Source organism: Pristiophorus japonicus, unplaced genomic scaffold (genome assembly GCF_044704955.1).
Source record: "Pristiophorus japonicus isolate sPriJap1 unplaced genomic scaffold, sPriJap1.hap1 HAP1_SCAFFOLD_75, whole genome shotgun sequence".
Taxonomy (NCBI): Eukaryota; Metazoa; Chordata; class Chondrichthyes; family Pristiophoridae; genus Pristiophorus; species Pristiophorus japonicus.
The window spans coordinates 1,560,101-1,571,153 of record NW_027254666.1 but is presented as its reverse complement, the minus strand read 5'-3'; the positions used below and the strand labels follow the sequence as shown (position 1 = coordinate 1,571,153).

Here is an 11,053-nt window from a genome sequence, read left to right as displayed (position 1 = left end):
GGCTCGTTGGTCTAGGGGTATGATTCTCGCTTCGGGGTTATTGCTTGAAATTTGCGAGAGGTCCCGGGTTCAAATCCCGGACGAGCCCTCAATTTACCCAAGAATTTTGAAATTGCATCAAACTTTTGCAAAGAAGGACTTGCATTTCGGCAACACCTTTCAGGAACTCATGACGCCCCAAAGCGCTTTGCATCCGTTTTGTTGTGTTTGAAGTGTTGTCGTGTGGGGAAAGATGTGCCCAAATCACCCCACACGAACCGCAACTCGTTGCGAAGGAGTTTGGTGCAAAAAATCAGGTGCCTCAGGGACTTGGACTTTCTATGAATGAGTTCTGCTTGTACCTGCGTTCAAGCTTGTAACAGTAACTGTGCATCCATCTCACGGGACCAGCGTGTAGCGGTTAGTGAGTCGGTCACCAGGTTGATGTGCGCCGCTTTCAATCTTTTAAATTTCTCCAAACAAAGAAACGGTGAATCCAACTGTCCATGTAAGCGACGGATTGAAGGGATCGGTGCTCCAAACAGAGCTGGAACACACGCAGTGCAGGAATAGGGTCCGCAACATTAAATGTCAGAGTTATTAAGCAGACAATAATGAAACATACACTTAATAGTACTTACACCCAAACCTTGCGAATGTTAGCCAAAGAACACAAATACGTTGCAGTTTTCAGCTCGGTGTACCAATTGATCAAACATTAATCGGATTCTAAACTATCTGTTCCAAATGCCACATTTTATATCTTTTCCTTACCCCTGCTTCGTGACAATTGAAACTTTTAATAGTATTACCTAACACAACTGTCCAACTTCTGATGGAAGGTCATTAACCTGAAACGTTAACTCTGTTTCTCTCTCCACAGATGCTGCCTGGCCTGCTCAGTGTTTCCAGTATTTACTCTTTTTATTCTCCAAACTTATCATCAGAGTATCACTTCCCTTGTCATCTAACTACGCTCCTTCCTGATATGTAGCCTTGTCCTAAAAGACAGGCTCCTTTCTGATGATTCAGGCATTCATTGGAATTATAACTTCTTAACGATAACAATTACGTGAAGTATGTAACTATGTCATACTTGCCACCAGAGGGCGTGACTGTTGGAGTCCTAATGGTCACCTGACCACACCTGCAGTGCCAGTATAATAGGTTGGCTGCCATGTTGTTCAGGCACTCTGGAGTTGTAATAAAGAAGACTAAGATCACACTAAGTTTCGCTCACAGTACTCAGCCTCCTGGTGTTCTACTTTTCACAACAATTGGCGACGATTAACAGAATACAAACCTTCACACAAACAGAATACAAACCTTCCTGAGCACCACCTTCTTACCTGAGGCCAGAAAGTCTCAAACCGTGCATTCCTGATCCTAACCACTCGCTGCTAAATGGCCAGCTCCTGTTCCGATGTGCAAAGTCTGGGAAACACGAGATCAATTTCTACCACACTCACTGCCTTCCTAAATACAGCACCGTCATTCTATACTCGGAAAACCAGCTCCTGAAGTATCGGCCAGCTGTGTAGGTGAAAGCTCTGGTTATGTTCCTGGCATTGTGTCGATTGCAGTATTTCAGTAGTGTAGTGGTTATCACATTCGTTTAACACGTGAAAACTCCACGCATCGCAACCCCGCGTAAACATTTTGAACATTGATCAATTAAAGATTGGAGAAAATGAAATAATTAACATTAATGGTTCAATATTTACAAAGTTGGTGTTTGTTTCTGCTTAATGATTAAAAATAATAAACACCAGAAGTGGGATTTGGACCCTTGTCTTCAAGATAGATTTTGAACTGAACACAGCACCTTCGACCGCTCGGCCATCCTGACTACTCACTGCTGTGTGTGGCCACCTGCAGGTTGATTTTGAAGTTTTGTGTCCTGTCACATGAAATAATTGAGGGCAGCAGGCGTATCTCTGCCTGACACCGGGGAAACAGTGAGACAGACCTTGGAGCAAGGGTCTGTTTATTTTCAAACAGCAAATGAAATATTAATTCTGGAAGAACAATATCCTAAACAGTGACCACGACGTGATTTGAACACGCAACCTTCTGATCTGGAGTCAGACGCGCTAGCGTTGCGCCACGAGGCCTACACAGTGAGTGGGAGATGTTCGTCTATATGAAGGTTCTGCAATACAAGGGGCTTTAAAATTACCGCCCATTCCCACCAGGTATCGCAAGCAGCGCTCACCTGACAGTCACCGTATGGTTTTTTTCTTAACCTTTTGTCTTGCTTTCACGGGAAAGCATCATGAATTAACCCCTCACCTTCTTTTGCACAATCAAACAAATGCTAACTCAGGGACACTCCATATTCAATCATTTGTCCTGTGTTTTGTGCAATGTATAGAATGACTGGACAGACTTGTTAATGTGAACTCACTCTACTGTAAACCTGGTTCAACTTTACTTATTCCCAAAGTGCCCACGTGACATAGTACTCGCTCTTATATACCAGGGCCCGCGCACACGCGCGTACAGCCCGATGACCTCCGACAGTGGCGCCCCCTGGCGTCAAATGACCCCAAGCATCAATACATGACACTTTGCATGTGACTGTTAAACCATATCCCATTTTACTCACTGTATTTTAACGGGCGGGAAATTTAAAGTCCCTTGTATTGCAGAACCGTCATATAGACGAACATCCCTTAACTACTATGTAAACCTCGTGGTTCAACGGTAGTGCGTCTGATTCTAGATCAAAGGGCTGCTTGTTCAAATCATGTCGGGGTCACTGTTCTTCTAGAATTGTTGTTTCACAATAACCAGACCCTTGCTGCAATGTCTATCTCACTGTTTAGTAGTGGTAAGGTTGGGGACAGCATCAAACAAGAAATAAGGGATGTGTGCAGTGGTGGTACAGCAGTTATCAAGGTGTGACTTTAATCTACATATTGTTTGGGTTAACCACATGGTGGTAATGTGGTGGAGGAGGATTTCCTGGAGCGTATTTGGGATGGGTTTCTCGACCAATATGTTGAGGAACCAATAATAGAGCTGGCCATACTATACTGGGTGATGTGCAATGAGAAGCGACTAATTAGCAATCTTGTTGTGCGGGGCCCCTTCGGGAAATGTAACATAATATGGTAGAATTCTTCATTAAGATGGAGAGTGTCACAGTTAATTCAGAAGCTAGGGTCCTGAACTTAAGGAAAGGGAACTTTGACGGTGTGAGGTGTGAATTGGCAATTCTAGAATAGACTGGCCAAGGATACTAAAAGAGTTGACAGTGGATAGGCAATGGTAAACATTTAAAGATCACACGGGTGAACTTCAGCAATTGTACATCCCTGTCTGGAGTAAAAATAGAACGGAGAACGTTGCTCAACCGTGATTAACAAGGGCAATTAAGGATAGTGTTAAAACCAAGGAAGAGGCACAAAAATTGGCCAGAAAAAGCAGCAAACCTGAGGACTGAGAGTAATTTAGAATTCAACAGGGAAGGACTAAGGGTTTCATTACGAGGGGAAGCTTGCTTGGAACATAAAAGCTTCTGTAAATATGTGAAGAGAAAAAGATTAGTGAAGACAAACGTAGGTCCCTTGCAGTCGGATTCAGGTGAATTTATAATGGGTAACAAAGAAATGGCAGACCAATAGAACAAATAATTAGGTTCTGTCTTCACGAATGAAGACACGAATAATGTTCCGAATGTACTTGGGGACCGAGGGTCGAGTGAGAAGGAGGAACTGAAGGATATCCTTATTAGGTGGGAAATTGTGTTAGGCAAATTGATGGGATTGAAGGCTGATAAATCACCAGGGCCTGATAGTCTGCGTCCCAGAGTTCTTAAGGAAGTGGCCCGAGAAATAGTGGATGCATTGGTGGTCATTTTCCAATATTCTATTGACTCGGGATCAGTTCCTATGGACTGGAGGGTAGCTAATGTAACACCACTTTTTAAAAAAGGAGGGAGAGAGAAAACGGGTAATTATAGACCAGTTAACCTGACATCAGCAGTGGGGAAAATGTTGGAATCAATTATTAAAGATGAAACAGCAGGGCATTTGGAAAGCAGTGACAGGATCTGTCCAAGTCAGCATGGATTTATGAAAGGGAAATCATGCTTGACAAATCTTCTGGAATTTGTGAGGATGTAACTAGCAGAGTGGACTAGGGAGAACCAGTGGATGTGGTGTATTTGGACTTTCAGAAGGCTTTTGACAAGGTCCCACACAAGAGATTGGTGTGCAAAATCAAAGCACATGGTATTGGGGGTAATGTACTGACGTGAATAGAGAACTGGTTGGCAGACAGGAAGCAGAGAGTCGGGATAAACGGGTCCTTTTCAGAATGGCAGGCAGTGACTTGTGGAGTGCCGCAGCGCTCAGTGCTGGGACCCCAGCTCATTACAATATAAATCAATGATTTGGATGAAGGACTTGAGTGTAATATCTCCAAGTTTGCAGATGACACTAAACTGGGTGGCGGTGTGAGCTGTGAGGAGGACGCTAAGAGGCTGTAGGGTGACGTGGACAGGTTAGGTAAGTAGGCAAATGCATGGCAGATGCAGAATAATGTGGATAAATGTGAGGTTATCCATTGTGGGGGCAAAACCACTGGGGCAGAATATTAACTGAATGGCGGCAGATTAGGAAAAGGGGAGGTGCAACGAGACCTGCGTGTCATGGGTCATCAGTCATTGAAGGTTGGCATACAGGTGCAACAAGTCAATTGGTATGTTGGCCTTCATAGCTCGGGTCTTTGAGTATAGGAGCAGGGAGTTCTTACTGCAGTTGTACAGGGTCTTAGTGAGGCCTCACCTGGAATATTGTGTTCCGTTTTGGTCTTCTAATCTGAAGAAGGACGTTATTGCTGTTGAGGGAGTGCAGGGAAGGTTCACCAGACTGATTCCCGGGATGGCTGGACTGTCATATGAGGAGAAACTGGATCAACTGGGCCTTTATTCACTGGAGTTTAGAACGATGAGAGGGTATCTCATGGAAATGTATAAGATTCTGACGGGACTGGACAGGTTCGATGCGGGTAGATTGTTCCCGATGTTGGGGAAGTACAGAACCAGGGGACATAGTTTTAGGATAAGCGGTCGGCCAATTAAGAAGGAGATGCGGAGAAACCTCTTCACTCAGAGAGTTGTTAACTTGTGGAATTCCCTGCAGAGGTGTATGGGGAACTTTGGATGATATTTGGCCGGACCCCAGCACACAAATATCAGCATTTGATGTTTTGCTAAATGTCTTGGTTCCTGCAACAAGGTGGCCGCACATGCGCCATGAACCGTCCAAGATGGCGGCCAGTGACCCCGCTGACCCGGGCCTGTCGCCACGCGGCCATCCCAGGGCCTGTGGCCTGTGTTTGGGGCCTGGGACCTAAAGCAGGTGTTTATGAGGCTCACCAGCCCACTTACTGCTCCAATTCCTGCCACGCACCGACAACCGACCGTCTCCTGTCCAATATCATCTGGGCTCCACCAATGTAACAAACAGGGTGGATAAAGGGGAACCAGTGGATGTGGTGTATTTGGACTGCCAGCAGGCATTGACAAGGTGCCACATAAAAGGTTACCACACAAGATAAAAACAAACATGGGTTTGTGGGTAGTATATTAGCATGGATAGAGGATTGGCTAACTAACAGAAAACAGAGAGTCGGGATAAATGGTTCATTCTCGGGTTGGAAATCAGTAACTAGTCGGGTGCCACAGGGATCAGTGCTGGGACCCCAACTATTTACAATCTACATTAACGACTTGGAAGAAAGGACCGAGTGTAATGTAGCCAAATTGTTGGGGTGGAAACTATGTTAAAGAATATGACTCAGACACCCATCTGCTCAAGTGGAAAACACCCAAGTTTATTATATGTATACAGAGACTCGGCCGAGTTGGAGATCAGTCTAAAAGCTCCGCAGCCTGTTGCCCCCGAACTCGCCGGGCCGTTCCATATTTCATCTCACAACCCACAAGCACGTGCGTCATTGTGGTTACAATGGAAGAAGAAAAACCTTTCACAATAAAGTACATGGGACCCTGAGTTCAGCGTTTAGGGCATTCGGTTCCTCCTTATCAGAGAAAAAACATGCATACATCTGTTTGCACTACAACCATACTTTGTCCAACTTCTTATTTCCACATGACTCAGAATCAGCAGACTTTATTTGACCATTTTACCATCGCCAGAATGCATAAAGCGGGGTTTCTAAAAATTCCCACTACACTGATGATACAAAGATGGGAGGAAAAGCAATGTGTGAGGAGGTCACAAAAAATCTGCAAAAGGACATAGGAAGGCTAAGTGAGTGGGCATAAATTTGGCAGATCGAGTTAAATGTGGGAAAGTGTTAGGTCATGCACTTTGGCAGAACAAAAAATCAAAGAGCAAGTTATTATTTAAATGGAGAAAAATTGCAAGTGTGCTACAGTACAGTGGGACCTGGGGGTATTGTGCAGGAAACAAAAGTTTAGTCTGTAGGTACAGCAATTGAACAGAAAATCCAATGGAATCTTGGTCTCTATTGCAAAGGGGATGGAGTATAAAAGCAGGGAAATCTTGCCACAGTCATACAGGGTATTAGTGTGGCCACACTTAGACTACTGCGTGCAGTTTTGGTATCCACATTTATGAAAGATATACTGGCTTTGGAGGCAGTTCAGAGAAGGTTCCTAAGTTTATTCCGGAGATGAGGTGTTGAATTATGAGGAACGTTTGAGGAGCTTGGGCCTCTACTCATTGGAATTCAGAAGAATGAGAGGTGATCGTATCGAAACGTATAAGGTTTTGAAGCAGCTTGACAAGGTCGATGCAGAGAGGATGTTTCCACTGATAGGGGAGACTAGAACTAGGGAGCATAATCTCAGAATAAGGGACCTCCCATTTAAAACTGAGTTGAGGAAAACTTTCTTCTCCCAGAGCATTGTAAATCTGTGGAATTCACTGCCTCAGAGAGCTGTGGAAGCTGGGTCATTGAATAACTTTAAGAGATTGACAGTTTCTTAACCGATAATGGATTAAAGGGTTATGGGGAGTGGGCAGGGAGGTGGACCCGAGTCCTATTAAGCCATGATCCTATTAAATGGCGGAGCAGGCTCGATGGGCCGTGTGGCCTACTTGAGCTCCTATTTCTTATGTTCTTATGTTACCCTCCCCTTCAGTGCTGACTCTGGCTGGATTCAGTTCCGCTCACTGGTTCCCCTCTCCTCCCCTGAAGGTGCTGACTCTGTCTGGGTTCAGTTCTACACTCACTGGTTCCCCTCCCCTGAAGGTACTGACTCTGTCTGGGTTCAGTTCTACACTCACTGTCTCCCTTCCCCTGAAGGTGCTGACCTCTGGCTGGGTTCAGCTCTACACTCACTGGTTCCCCTCCCCTGAAGGTACTGACTCTGTCTGGGTTCAGTACTACACTCACGAGTTCCCTTCCCCTGAAGGTGCTGACTCTGTCGGGGTTCAGTTCTACACTCACTGGTTCCCCTCCCCTGAAGGAGGGAGATATACACCGTATATAACCAGTGTTGTACCTGCCCTTGGAATGTCTGGTGGACAGTGTTGAGGAAGCTTTACTCGGTATCTAAGCAAGGCAAGAAAATCCTTCCTTAGATAAGGAGACCAAAACTGTGCACAGTACTCCACGTGCGGTCTCGCCAAGGCCCTGTACAATTGTAGAGTGAGATTTGAGAGGATTACCCTTTATCTAAATTAAGCTGTACCCGGCCCGAGGAGTGTTTATTTGGAAAGTGTAGAAGGAGCTTTACTTCGTATCTCACCAATGCACTACGTACCCTGGGAGTGTTTGATGCGACTGGGTAGAGGGAGCTTTACTCTATTTAATGCGTGCTGTACCTGCCCTGGCTGTGTTTGATGGTACAATGCAGTTGGAGCATTAGTTTGTATCTGAGTCAAGAGAAATGGGGTCATTTGTCCATTGGCAAACTAGCTCCAGCATTGTCATAGGCGTCGGTGCTCAGTCCTCAATCTATATTAATGACTTGGATGAAGGGACCGAGTGCAATCTCGAAAAGTTTGCTGATGATACAAAGATTGGTGGGAAAGAAACTTGTGAAGAGGACACAAAAATCTGTAAAGGGATACAGACATGCTAAGTGAGTGGGCAAAAAATTCGGCAGATGGAGTATAATGTGGGAAAATGTGAGGTTATCCACTGGGGCAGAAAAAATAAAAAACAAATTATAATTTAAATGGATAAAAATTGCAAAGTGCTGCAATACAGTCGCAACTTGGGGTCCTTGTGAATGAAACACAAAAAGTTAGTATGCAGGTACAGCAAGTAATCAGGAAAGCAAATGGAATCTTGGCCTTTATTGCATGGTGGATAAAGTATAAAAGCAGTTAAGTCCTGCTACAACTGTACAGAATATTGGTGAGGGCACGCCTAGAGTACTGCATACAGTTTTGGTCTCTGTATTTAAGGAAGAATGTATTGGTTTGGAGGCTGTTCAGAGAAGGTTCACGAGGTTGATTCCAGAGATGAGGGGGTTGACTTATGAAGATAGGTTGAGTAGGTTGGGTCTATACCTATTGGAGTTCAGAACAATGAGAGGTGATCTTATCAAAACATATAAGATAATGAACGGGCTCGACAAGGTGAATGCAGAGAGGATATTTGCAACTATAGGGAAAACTAAAACTAGGGGTCATAGTCTCAGAATAAGAGGCAGCCCATTTAAAACTGAGATTAGATGGAATTTCTTCTTTGAGGGTTGTAAATCTATGGAATGTCTGCCCCAGAGAGCTGTGGAGGCTGGGCCATTGAATATATTAAAGGAGGAGATCGACAGATTTTTGAGCAATAAGGGAATAAAGTGTCATGGGGAGCGGGCAGGGAAGTGGAGCTGAGCGCAAGATCAGATCAGCCATGATCTTATTAAATGGTGCAACAGGCTCGAGGGGCCAAGTGCCTACTCCTGCTCCTATATCTTATATTATGATCTAACCTGTGCTGTACCTGCCCTGGGAATGTTTGTTGGGATAGTGTAGAAAGAGCTTTACTCTGTATCTAACACGTGCTACCTGCCCTAGGATTATTTGTTGGGACAATGCAGAGGGAGAGATTACTCTGTATTTATCCCGTGCTGTACTTGCCCTGGGAGTGTTTGATGGGACTGTGTAGATGGAGCATCATTCTGTTTCTAACCAATGCTGTATCTACCCTGCACTGCTTTGGATAGTGTCGAGGGAGAAATACTCCATACCTAACCAGTGTTGTACATGCCCTTGGAATGTCTGGTGGGACAGTGTTAAGGGAGTTTTATGCTGTATCTAATGCATGCGGTAACTGCCCTGGCAATGTCCGATGGAACAGTATAGAGGGAGATTTACTCAATATTTAAACCATGTTGTACCTGTTCTCGGAGTGTTTGATGCGGCAGAGTAGAGGGAGCTTTACTCTGTATCTATCCCGTGCTGCAGTTGCCTTGGGAGTGTTTGATGCGACAATGTAGAGGGAGATTTATTCTGTATCTGCCCTGGGAATGTTTTATGGGTCAGTGTAGAGGGAACTTTATTCTGTATCTAACCAATGAAGTATCTACTCTAGAATGCTTGAGACAGTGTAGAGGGAGATATACTCCATATCTAGCCTGTGTTGTACCTGCCCATTGAATGTCTGGTGGGACAATGTTGAGGGAGCTTTGCTCTATATCTAAGCAAGGCAAGTATCCTTCCTTAGATAAGGCGACCAATGATGTGCACAGTACTCCAGGTGTGGTCTCACCAAGGCCCTGTACAATTATTTAGTGAGGTTTGAGAGGGTAACCTTTTCACTAAATTATGCTGTACTTGCCCTTGGAGTGTTTATTTGGAAAGTGTGGAGGAAGCTTTACTCTGCATCTAACCAAAGCAGTACCTGCTCTGGGAGTGCTTGATGGGACAGTGTAGAGGGAGCTTTACTGTGTATCTAACGCATGCTGTTCCTGCCCTGGGAGAGTTTTATGGGACAATGTAGAGGAACTTTACTCTGTATCTAACCTGTGCAGTTCCTGCCATGGGAATGTCCAGTGGGAAAATGTGTATCTAATCTGTGCTGTACCTGCCATTTGAGTGCTTGATGGGACAGTGTTGTGGGAGAAATTACTCTGTATTTAACCTGTGCTGGAGCTGCCCTGTGAATTTTGTTGGGGACTGTTCAGAGGGAGATTTATGCTGGACCTAACCTGTTCTGTACCTGCCCTGGGAGAGTTTGACGGGACAGTCTAGAGGGAGCTTTACTCTGTATCTGACCCGTGCTTTACCTACCCTGGGACTATTTGATGGGACGGTGTAGAGGGAGCTTTACTCTGTATCTAACCTGAGTTGTATCTGGCCTGGGAGTGTTTGATGCGACAGTGTAGAGGGAGTTTTACTCTGTAACTAACCCATGTGCAATTGCCCCGGGAGTGTTTGGGATATTGTAGACTGAGATTTACTCTGTATCAACCATGGTAGTGTTTGGGACAGGATGGAGTGAGATTTACTCTGTCTGTAACCCGTGCAGTACCGGTAGTCTGGACAGCAATAGTAGGGAAAATGCTAAAATCTATTATTAAGCACGTAGTAACAGGGCACTTCAGAACGAATAACAGGATTGGGCAGAATTAACACGGATTTATGAAAGGTAAATTGTTCTTGACAAATCTGTTAGTGTTTTTGCAGGTAACTAGCAGGATAGATAAGGGGGAACCACTGGATGTGGTGTATTTATATATACAGAAGGAATTCGATGAGGTGACACTCAAGAGATTATTGAATAATTTAGGGCTCATGGGATTGGGCGTTATATACTAGCAAGGATGAAGGATTGCTTAACGGACAGAAAACAGAGAGTAGGAATAAACAGGCCATTTTCGAGTTGGCAGGCACTTACTGGTGGGGTCGTAGCATCCCTTGGGAGCACTATATATAAGCAAGCCTCCCATGCTGTACCATCACTCTGGAGTTTGAATAAAGGAGCTAAGTCAAAATTACTCATAAGGGTGTTAAAAAAACAAGCCTGAAGGCTTTGTGTCTTAATGCAAGGAGTATCCGCAATAAGTAGGATGAATTAACTGTGCAAATAGATGTTAACAAATATGATGTGGTTGGGATTATGGAGA

The 11,053-nt window shown here is 44.6% G+C and overlaps 2 non-coding genes across 2 annotated transcripts; one reads left to right on the top strand and one right to left on the bottom strand.

The window, feature by feature from the left end:
- trnap-cgg (transfer RNA proline (anticodon CGG)) lies at positions 1–88 on the top strand. Its single transcript is given in 2 exon segments — positions 1–36; positions 53–88. It is a non-coding gene; the product is annotated as a tRNA-Pro (tRNA).
- A 1,933-nt stretch (positions 89–2,021) lies between these two features.
- trnaw-cca (transfer RNA tryptophan (anticodon CCA)) lies at positions 2,022–2,093 on the bottom strand. Its single transcript has one exon. It is a non-coding gene; the product is annotated as a tRNA-Trp (tRNA).
- Positions 2,094–11,053: the final 8,960 nt, after the last annotated feature.